Below are 11,106 nucleotides of genomic sequence, written 5' to 3'. Positions count from 1 at the left end.
GCCCCCGGCCCGCCCCCCGCGCCGCCGGCACAGCGCCCTCCCCGGCCGGAGGTCGCCCGCGCCCGGAACCTCACCGCGCGGGGCCGAAGCTCCGCCAAGCGAGGCCGTTGGGCCTCCGGGCTGGTCTGGGGGGCTCCTGGTAACGAGGCGGGTGCCGGGGCTCGTCCGCGGACTCGATATTTGGGCCTGGGCGGGGCCCGGAAACACGTGTACACAAGCCGGCGGCGGTGACTGCTTTAACATGTTTATCTCAGTATAAAAGTCTCGTTTAAAATTCCCTGTCAATTTCTCCTTAAAAATTAAGATATAAAAATTGGGAAATAGGAACGTGCACAGTGGATAGGATTCCTTCCACCCTGCCCCGATCCACCAGATTCCCTCCCCCGGACTTTTTTACGCGCACCTCGGGGGATACTTCACCGTGAAGTATGAGAACGCCAGCGCTGTGATCATCACCTTGTAACCTCAAACACCTCGCTCACCCTGACAGCTTCCCCTTCCTTTCATCTCCACGAGCCTCATCCCCCCTCCCACCCCAAATCCCTACCAAACGTCATCCCCACTCTCAGAATCTATAGCAGGAGTATATTGAACTACCACTGTGACCCCAACTTCCTACTGGGAGCTGGGAGGGAACATCAAACAGAACCCAGAGCCCTCAAGCACGTACGATCTAGGTGGGGAGGGCCATCACATACCTGCGCAAAACAAGTCGCCTGTATCTCCATTAGTTTCCTTTTGCTGCTCTAACAAATCACCACAAATGTAATGGCCTCAAGCAACGAACATTTATTATCGCATCGTTCTGTAGGTCAGGAGTCTAAAAATGGATCTCACTGGGCTAACATCAAGGAGATGGCAGGGGAGAATCTGTTTCCTTGCCTTTTCCAGCTTCTAGAACCACCCGCATTCCTTGACTCAGGGTTCTCTTCCTTTATCTTCAAAGCTAACAATCACGTTACCCTGACCTCTGCCTCTGCTGTCACGTCTTCTCTCTTGCCGACTCTGCTGCCTCCCTCTTCCCTTGTAAGGACACTTGTGATTAAGAACCTGGGTAATCCAAGCTGGTTTTTCCATCTCAGGATCCTTTAATTTAATCACACCAGCAAAATCTCTTTTGCCATGTGAAGTAACATATTCACAGATTCTGGAGACTGGGGCATGGACATGTCAGGGAGGCAATTATTCTGCCCACCACACCCTTCCAGAAGGTAAACTCCGTGAGCCAGGGACCTTCTCACTTCCCCTCCCATGAACACCTCCAAGAGTGCCTGGCACATAGTAGCCCCTTAGTGAACATTGTTGAATATAGATGAATGCGGTGGATGAGGGAAGCATTAAGTAACGGTAAATGTGAAGGGCGCCTGGGTGGCTCAGCTGGTTAAGCATCGGACTCTTGATTTCGGCTCAGGTCATGATCAGGTCGTCACATGGAACCCCACGTGGGGCTCCTCGCTGAGCGTGGAGCCTGCTTGGGATTCTCCTTCTCTCTCTCCCTCTGCCCCTCCCTCCCCGTGCAAACGTTCAACCTCTCTCTCTCTCCAAAACAAACAACAGCAACGACTTAAAAAATAAATAATGAGGGGCGCCTGGGTGGCTCAGTCGGTTAAGTGTCCGACTTCAGCTCAGGTCACGATCTCGAAGTCCGTGGGTTCGAGCCCCGCCTCGGGCTCTGGACTGATGGCTCGGAGCCTGGAGCCTGCTTCCGATTCTGTGTCTCCCTCTCTCTCTGCCCCTCCCCCGTCCATGCTCTGTCTCTCTCTGTCTCAAAAATAAATAAAAAAGTTAATAAATAAATAAATAAATAAATAATGATAAAGGTGATCATCACAAGGAGTCCAGGCAGGGCATGATTAATTGCCCAAGAAGTGATATAAACCATGTAAACCACATTTGCCTCACTTCAGAATAGTCTGGGGAGCTTCTTCAAAAAAAAAAAAAAAAAGACCCTCCATCCATGGCATATTTTTATTTTATTTTTTTTTAACGTTTATTTATTTTTGAGACAGAGAGAGACAGAGCATGAACGGGGGAAGGGCAGAGAGAGAGGGAGACACAGAATCAGAAGCAGGCTCCAGGTTCTGAGCCGTCAGCCCAGAGCCCGACGCGGGGCTTGTACCCGCGGACTGCGAGATCGTGACCTGTGCCGAAGTCAGATGCTCAACCGACTGAGCCACCCAGGCGCCCCATTGGAAGGCATATTTTTTAATGAGAAGTAATTTTCATGTGGTAAGCTCAGCACCCAACCCTTCTTGGGGAGCCAGTGATGGAGTCAGAGGAGGGAGCAAGCCCCGTGGTCCAGGGTGCGCTGCCATTGGTGGCTTCAGAGCTGGCTTACCGGGATAACACTCCAGGCAGAGGGAACAGCATGTCTGCAGCCCAGAGGGGAGAAATAACATGGCAGATTCAGATTCAGGAAACTAGAAATAGTTTGCGGTCAGTGGATGGAGTGGTGGGTTTTGAAGTCAGAAAGGTTCTGAACATAAAGGGCCTTTGCTCTCTGCTCGGGAGGCTGTCCTCCTCCTCAGGGGAGGGAGGTAAGAATTCTGTGTTCTAGAAATGTGCCCAGAAACTAGCATGAGGATGAAATGCCTGTGAAAAGACTAGGAGTAGAGAGCTCATCTGGACAAGTCCTTCACCTGTCCTGTGCCTTAATGACCTCATCTGTAAAGTGGGGACAGCCATGATATCTACTTTGAGTTTTGTGATGAGGGGCCGGTGCTTAGAAGAGTGCCTGTCACTTAGTAGATGCTCAATTAAATGTCAGCAAGTATGATTAACAGTAGCGGTATGACTGCCAGGGCAAGAGATGAGGGAAGTCTGAAAGGTGAGACGCAGTGAGAATGAAAAAGAAGTAACTGACTTGGGGTGCCTGGGTGGCTCAGTCGTTCAAGCATCCGACTCCTGATTTCGGCTGAGCTCATGATTTCGCGGTTCATGGGTTGGAGCCCCATGTAGGGCCCCACGCTGCTTGGAATTCTCCCTCTCTCTGCCCCTCTCCAGTGCGTGCTCTCTCTCTCAAAATAAATAAATTAAATTAAATTAAAAAGAAGGAACTGATGCCACGGCTATTGAAGCTATTTGAACCTTAAAGGTCGTATAGGAATTAATTAGCGGGGCAGACAGAAAGGAGGAGACCACAAATGTTATGAGTAGATGCGGTGGGAGTATTGCAGAGCAGTGAGCAAACGTGTCATGCTGCAGTATGACACTGTACAAGAAATGGAGGAGAAATAATGATCTAACCACAGCTGGCCCAGGTCGTACAAAATGGTTAAGAGCAGGCTGAAACTTCTTGATTGTAGAGGCGATGTGGTACCGTCGGAAGACCTTACACTCAGATGGGGTCACCACTCACTGCATGACCCTAGGCAGGTTCCCATAACTCAACTGAACTTTTTGCCAAGAACAGGCTCTATGTCTACACTCTCCAAAATATTTGCTACTACACATGCGCGGCTACTGAGTATTCGATACGCGGCTAGCGTGACTGAGGAGCTGGATTTTTCATTGTTTTCCATTTTAATTTAAATAGCCACGCATGGCTAGTGCCTACCGTGTTAGACGGCACAGGGACTTCTCAGGACCTCTGTCTGTATAATGGGAATGATGATGATACTTCATAGGCTTGTTATAACAACTGAGATATGTTGAGACACCGCAGTTAAAGTACTCGACACGGTAGCTCAACGAGTTATCGTCGCCGCTCTTAAAATTGTTGTTATTGGGGCGCCTGGGTGGCTCTGTCGGTTAAGCGGCCGACTTCGGCTTGGGTCGTGATCTCTCCGTCCGTGAGTTCGAGCCCCGCGTCAGGCTCTGTGCTGACAGCTCAGTGCCTGGAGCCTGTTTCGGATTCTGTGTCTCCCTCTTTCTGACCCTCCCCTGTTCATGCTCTGTCTCTCCGTGTCTCAAAAATAAATAAAACATTTTTTAAAAATTAAAAAAAATTGTTGTTATTGTCATCATTGAACAGACGTAGCATGACACAAGCCAGGCCTTAGGAAGGTTATTTAGACTGTGATATCCAGGTTAGATTTGACGGGAGAAGAAAATCGTAGCAGAGAAAGCATTCATGAGGCTCTTTCGGTGGTCAGGGGTGGCATCATTAAGATCTCACCTGGAGAAAGGCCATGAGAATGGGAACAAATGGAAGGATTCTGTTCTGTTCTGCAAAGTACGCGAGCGTGCCCCGCACCTACACGTCTTCCTACGTCAGCTTCTTCTCCAAGGTACTTTCAGAGAGCACACGCCCATCCCAACCCGAGACAGACGGCACTGCCCGCTCCCCCAACAAGACAGATAGCCACTCTCCCTGCTCACTAATGCTCACCATTAAGGGCTCTTCTTCTGGCACATTACCCATCAAATTTGAACTTGGAACACTTCCCAGTGTCCTTGCCGTTAAATTGATGCCATGGGATTGAGTTCTGAACAACGGAATCAAAGCGGAAGCAATGTATGCCGTTTCCAGGTTGGACCCGTGAAAATCTTCCATGGGCCCTCAGTTCCCTATTTCCGTTCTTTGATGGTTTGAGGGGCCGCATGTTGAAGATGGCAGCACCACATGATGGCAAGAGCCTGGGATCCCTGAATGAATGAATGAATGAATGAATGAATGAAAGAAACAAAACCACTCATTCTGTCCTCGTGCAACTGTAATGGGAGTGAAAACTACACCTTTGTTGTGCTAAACCACGGAGATTTGCAGGTTGTTACAGCTCACCCTGCTAAGCTAGTACACTCATCTCATTTCAGGTCATGTAAACATATCCCATTTGCATAACCTGTCTGGACTATCACTCTCTCAGGAGTCACTTTTAAATTGGGTCCCACCAATACTAAGACAGACTCTAAATCCCACCTGCAGGCATCTTGCCTCCTAAGACATTTCTTCCTCACTCCCCCAAAGCAGACACATTCCAGACATATATCTCCCCCACACTGTCCCACATCAAGGATAACACCACCGAGCTGTATTCCAGTTGACCGAGTTTATTGGACTTGTCAGGGCTCCCTCCTCCCTCTCCTGGACAGAGGGACCTCTCCTGCCCTCTGGGGCATGTCCTTGTTTACTATGGCTCCAGGCCCAAACCCCAGCATCATTTCTGAGTCCTCTCTTTCCTTCACCCCCACATCCAATTCATTAGCAAGGACAGTCGGGTCTGCCCTGTCCTTCTTCTCCTTCTCCCGGTCACCACCCTAGTCCAGCTGCCATCATCGCCATCTGCCCACTTGTAACGGCCTCCTAACCGGTCTTCCTGTGCCCGTCCCTTCCCTCCAGTCCATTCTCCAGCCAGCAGCTGGTATGATCTTTTAAAACTAACAACTGGAACGTGGTACTCCCCTGCTTAATTCTTCTGTCGGCTTCCCATCTCTCTTGGGGTAAACAGGTCAGGGCCTTGCCAGCCCCCACTAATCCGACTGCTCATTCCAATCCTGGCACACAGGCCTTCTTTCGGTTTCTCGCATGTGCCAAGCTTGTTCCTGCCGTGGGGTTTTTGGATATCTCTTCTCCGAGTGCCCATAAGATTGATGTCTCACCATCGTTTGTCAGCTCAGACTCTACTTCCACAAAGAGACAATGCAGTCCCCCCTGTCTCAAGTACAATCCGCCACCTGATTTTATGTCTTTCATGGCATCTATCACTATGTGAAATTGTGTGTGTTTTCCCTTTGACCCCCACTTCTGGAGCCACCGGAATATAACCTCCAGGAGGGTGGGGGCTTTATTTGTTAGGGACCACATCCTCTTGGTTTGCCCAGGACTGTCCTGGTTTTACCACTAAAAGTTCCACATCCCAGGAAATCCCTTAGTGTAGGGCAAACGGTGATCGGCACGCTATTGCCTGCCTTCATTACTTCTGTATTCCCAGTACCTAGTCTAACGCCGGGTTCATGGGGAGGAACTCGATAAAGATTTGTGCAGTGAATATAAGAACGGCCGGCTGTCCATTAAGAATTCTTGGATCCTAATGGCTCCTGGGCTGGCTCAGTTGGTAGAGCATCTGACTCTTGATCCCAAGAATTCTTCGATCCTAGCTCTAGGGGGCAGTCTCCTCCAACCTTGTGCCCCGAGACCCAGAGTTACAAGGTTGAGCTAAAAATCTCCTGTGCCTGAATTTAGGTAGTGAGTTCCACAAGATTCTCCCCAGACATCGCATGGCCCCCTTGCCCACCCCCAGCTTTTGTGGAGTTCAAGGCTGAGAACCCTGAAAAAGATCCCCACCACACTCCATTCCCACCTCCTGTAGCTTTGTCTTTCTCCTGAGGCCAGGCTCATCGACCAGAGTGGAAAAGACTGTTCTAGAGAGGAGGAGCAGGTGACCTACCGAATGGGGCTCACTGTCTGGCCCCATCATGAGCATCCCAGCTGTCCAGACTGCAGGAAGACATTCTGAGTTGTGGGCTCACCGGGGGTCACCTTGCAAATCTCACCGCTTGTACTCCTCCCTGGGGCTGGGGCTGACTTCTGCCCCTGGAAGTGGGTGTCTTTGCTTCTTCGAGTGAGAATGAAACTAATCAGAGTCTGACTTTTTGCGGAGACCCCACTTCCTCTGCCTGCCCACGGACAGCCTAGAAGTCCACACAGTGGGCAGGATGCTGAGTGAGAAGATGCTCAGCACAAGCAGCAGGTGTCTGAGCTCAAGTGCTAAATTAGCATCAGAGGCTAAGCCAGAGGCAGAGGGGTGGGGAGAGGGGGAGTGTATTTGCACCCGCAGTACTGCTTGGGAGGGCATCCTGGGGCCCAGGCCTGCTAGTTTCTCCTAGCGTGCTCTGATGACCTCCATCTTTGGATCTGAGTCCCCGGTCACAGGTACCTGCTCCAACTCTCTTTCCCTTTCCCTGTGGGGTTGCTATTGTGTGAGGAGGGAGGGAGGGGTGAGGGAGGGAGTGCGTGCCTGAACTTCACCTCCATATAGACTTACTCCCAGAGCTGTGGGGAGTGAGGGAACAGTAGGGCTGAGGGCAGGAGAGGAGCGTGCTGACCTTTCCCCACAGGACAAAGCCTGGCACAGAGTTGTATGCAGCTTGTCCTTTTGATTGGAGTTTGGTGATTGGGTTGATTGACTGAGAAAGTCACCACAGAAGCTTAATCAATACATGTGGGTCCCACTCCAGTCCAGCTGCAAGGGCACTGGGTGAAGTAAAGGGACTAGAAATAAGGCTGTCACCTGCACTTGGTCCGGGGCACGGAGCCCAAGAATAGTGGCCTCAAGAGTGGCCACATTTAAGGGTGCTTCCTGGAAGAGGGAGGGGATGGACTAGAGATGGCCTGTGGCAGGGCAGGGCCAGGAATGGCGATTGGTCAAGAGCTGGATGGAAAGGTACCAGGAAGAAGACAGATGTGGGGGGAGCCACAAGGGAGGTAAAAAGGACCCACGCGGGAGACGGGGATTGGGGGGAGTGGGGGATTCATTTACCTGCTGAACTCAAGAAACCTCTTCTGAGGACCTTCTGTGTTCAAGGCCCTGACTACAAAGGGTGTGCTGGCCTGAACAAGGTAGAGCCAGTTTCTGCCCTTTGGGAGCTCACATTCTCTTGAAGGAGGGGTCACTAATAATAACTGGGAAGTGATTGAATTTGGGCTGTGGGGAGCATCCAATGTGTGGCCCTGCCGGCCGTTGGGGGGGGCAGCTGGTTCCCAGGGCCCCGGAAGGCACCTGCCTTCAGCTAAGGCCTGAGGAGCAGGGGCCGGGGGAGAACCGAAGGCATCAGGGAGGATTAAATCAGGATTCAGGCCTCAAGAGGCCTCTGTGGAATGAGAAGAGAAATGCCGAGGGAGGCTCTGTGCCTGTCCCTGCATCGTGTTTAAGTCGAGTACGCTGACTCTCCATTTCTCTGGAGGTAAAGCCTCTCGAGGAGGGGGCGGCGCCAAGTCCAAGGGCAGGAAGGACTTCCTGAGGCCCAGGCCTGGGGTGGGAGGTCTGAGCAGCCGGTGCTGCCTCCCTGTCCTGCAGGCCAAGACAGACACCAGGGGTAGAGGGAGCAACCTGTCTCTCTCTCTCAGTCACACCTGCAGATCTCCTCTCTCTTGTTTCCCTCTCTGGACCCCATCTTTGTAACCTCCTCTGGGCTGTTACTGTGTCCTCTCTGGAGGAAAGAAATGGGCAGTGCTTCTGACGTCAGATAGTTTTTGGACTTTTCAGCTTCTTCTCAGGCACCAGCCATTCCTGACTGGGATGTGGGGACAGGATTGGGGTCTGCTCTGATGCCAGGAAGGGGCTTCTCTCCATGGCCTGCGTGCCTGATTACCCACATCCCTGCCCATCCTTGGCCAGTGCTCTAGATCCAGAGAGAACTGGGCATTTCACAAGCAGGGACCAGGGCCCTCCTAGGAGCCCTCCTTTGGGCTCCTGCACCTGCTCCTGCTAGAACATTAAAAACACGAGGGCCAAGTGGGTACAGCCTCTGAGTCCTGAACGAAGGCCACGGGCCTAGGATGGGGTGGAAGACTGGAGCTGTGCAGGGCTCCAGTGTTGGGAAGAGGCAAGGGGGAGGAGGCAGTGCAGGTGGTCAGCCTCAGGGAAAGGCGGGGGCAAAGGCAGGTGTGGGCTGGAAGCTGGGACAGAGCTGCAGGAGTGAAGGAGAAGGAGAGGCACTCTGAGCCTGAGGGACAGTGGCTACAGCTGGAATGGAGCTGCCGCTTCTGAACACTGATCACTCAAGGTCAGATGCAGTGTCTTCTGGGTATTCGGAACACAGGCGCGCGCGCACACACACACACACACACACACACAACCCTTGAGAAGCAGAAGCTGGCAGGGAGAAAGCGGCTACTAATTTATGCACATTCACAGAACAGCACATTTGCCTGCTGGGCAGGCCTGTTCCCTCCCACACAGCTCTAGACCTGTCCCTGCCTTCCCTCCTGCTCTCCCAGCCTCTCCTTACCCTCCGGCCACCACAGTCACCATCACGGGCCTGTTTTCTGTGATTGTTCCCTTGCCCCTGTCACACTTGACTGGTTTGAGCACCAGCCAGGAAAGTGTGGGGGTCCCTGTTCTTGTCTCCGTCAGCTCCCCACGGATCCCCAGCCCTATCCAGCCTTCCCTCCAGTTTGCCTACCTCCCCCGCCTGGAGAAGGCAGGAGCCCAATGCTCTTTTCCTCCCGCTCCACCCCTGTCAAAGTGGCCCATGATCGGCTGGCTGTGACCTGCTAGTCCTGGGAAGGTTTGGCTCCGTGCCCATTAGCATTCCACCTCCCTGCCTCTGTCCCCCACCCCCAGGAATGGGCAGGAAAGGATGGGGGAGCTGAACTGGAACCACCCTCAGGGGAAGGTGCCTGGGCAAGTATTGAAGGACTTTAATCTTCCAGATTCCAGGAGGTAGAGCTCCCATGAGGATACTGGGCTCTCATTCCTCCCGCTTGTGGATCAACCACAGCCAAGGTAGAATCCCAGGGATGCTGAGGGAAGTGGAAGCAGGCCCGGGTACCCCGGCCCAGCTCTTCCATCGTCTGGTCTCCCCTTGTCTGCCGTCCCACCCGAGGCCTGTTAGTTAAATCTTCCTCTATCTTCCCACTGTCCATCCCACCAACTGACCTCAGATGACACAGGTGAGCCTGCCAGCAAAGTTTGCAGTCCAGGACAGCAGAAAAGGGTCAGTGACAGCGAAGCAGGAGGGAGATGGAACAAATTTCCCTGGAAGCTGGACCACCTGGGGCTGGAAAAGTAGCTCCTCTCCCTCCCCTGGCCTGGGGTGCAGGCCGTTGGTGGGCACCTGCTGGTCTCCCACAGTTCCTATTCATTTCATTGCCACCCCTAATCTTTCTTTTTTTAAGTTTATTTGTTTATTTTGAGAGAGAGAGAGAGGCCATGAGCAGGGAAGGGGCAGAGAGAAAGAATCGCAAGCAGGCTCCGCACTGTCAGCACAGAGCCCGAGCCGATGCGGGACTCGATCCCGTGAACCGTGAGACCACCACCTGAGCCAAAATCAAGAAGCAGATGTTTCACCTACTGAGCCACCCGGGTGCCCCCCCACCACTGATCCTTACGTCAGGCATGGTGCTGTGCAGGGAGGCCTGACCAGATTGGTGTGTGAAGGAGATAAAGAAAATTCCGCTTGGCCCTGTGGTCTTGCAGCCCCCAGTCCGCCCAGTTGCAGATTTCCAGTTTTGAGCTGTATCTCTGGCACTCACGGTAAACGTCGCCGTGGAGTGAACCGAGGATTCCTGCGGCCTCGGCCTCGCACGGGAAAGAGTGAGGAAGGCGAGAGGCTGAGTGAGAGTAGCGATGGGAGACGGTACAAGACGGTGTGGAGCGTGAGCTCTGCAATCCCGCTGCCCGAGTTTGGCTCTACCAGACTCCATCGTGGGGCTGTGGGCAGGTTACTTCTCCTCTCTGTGCCTCGCAGTGTCTTCCCTTGCGAGCAGAGAGTGTTCTGAGGCTTAAAAGGTAAAGTCTGCAAAGTGACGTAGCACCCGGCACACGGTAAGTTGCCGGGAGAGGCCACCACCGTCCCACTGCAGTGGCGGCAGGGCTGGGGCATAAGGGATGAATGTAACAGATTATGCGTTGGTCGAATCAACCAGACCTGCTGGCTGATTTGATGTGGGAGAAGGAGAGACAGAGGAATCCAGTTCCTGGCTCAGGCGGTCGTGGGGCTCCTGGAGCAGGCAGCTGGGAGACGCAGGGCAGGAGGGGGGAGTTCAGACATGCCTACCTAGAGGCACGAGGGAAGTCCGGGAAGCTGTGGGTTCAAGAGGACAGCTCAGCAAAAAGGCCTGGGTGGGAGGAATGCAGCCAAGTCAAAGCCAGGGGCCAGGAAGCTCTCCTTACCCATTTACTCTCCCTGATTATTGTCTGGGAGCCTCTGCGCTCCCCTGAAGGGAACAGGGCAGGGTTAGGAGAGGTTCTGTCCTGGCAGAGAGCTCATTGTCTGGATAGACCAGCTTCCTCATCCGTCAAATGGGATAACAATCATACCTATCTCACAGGATTGTTGTCGTGCTTAAGAAAGTAAGTGTATATAAAGTATTAGGAAGAAGGACAGATGCATGTTAGCAATTGTTATTATTTGTCTGTCCTAACACTCTTCCAGGCGTGGAGGAGGTGTCTCATGACATCAGGGGAGGGTGAAGGTTGTACCAGGGCCTGGCATGACTGT

The sequence above is a fragment of the Acinonyx jubatus genome, chromosome B4 (genome assembly GCF_027475565.1).
Source record: "Acinonyx jubatus isolate Ajub_Pintada_27869175 chromosome B4, VMU_Ajub_asm_v1.0, whole genome shotgun sequence".
Taxonomy (NCBI): domain Eukaryota; kingdom Metazoa; phylum Chordata; class Mammalia; order Carnivora; family Felidae; genus Acinonyx; species Acinonyx jubatus.
Note: the sequence above shows the minus strand (reverse complement) of the source record.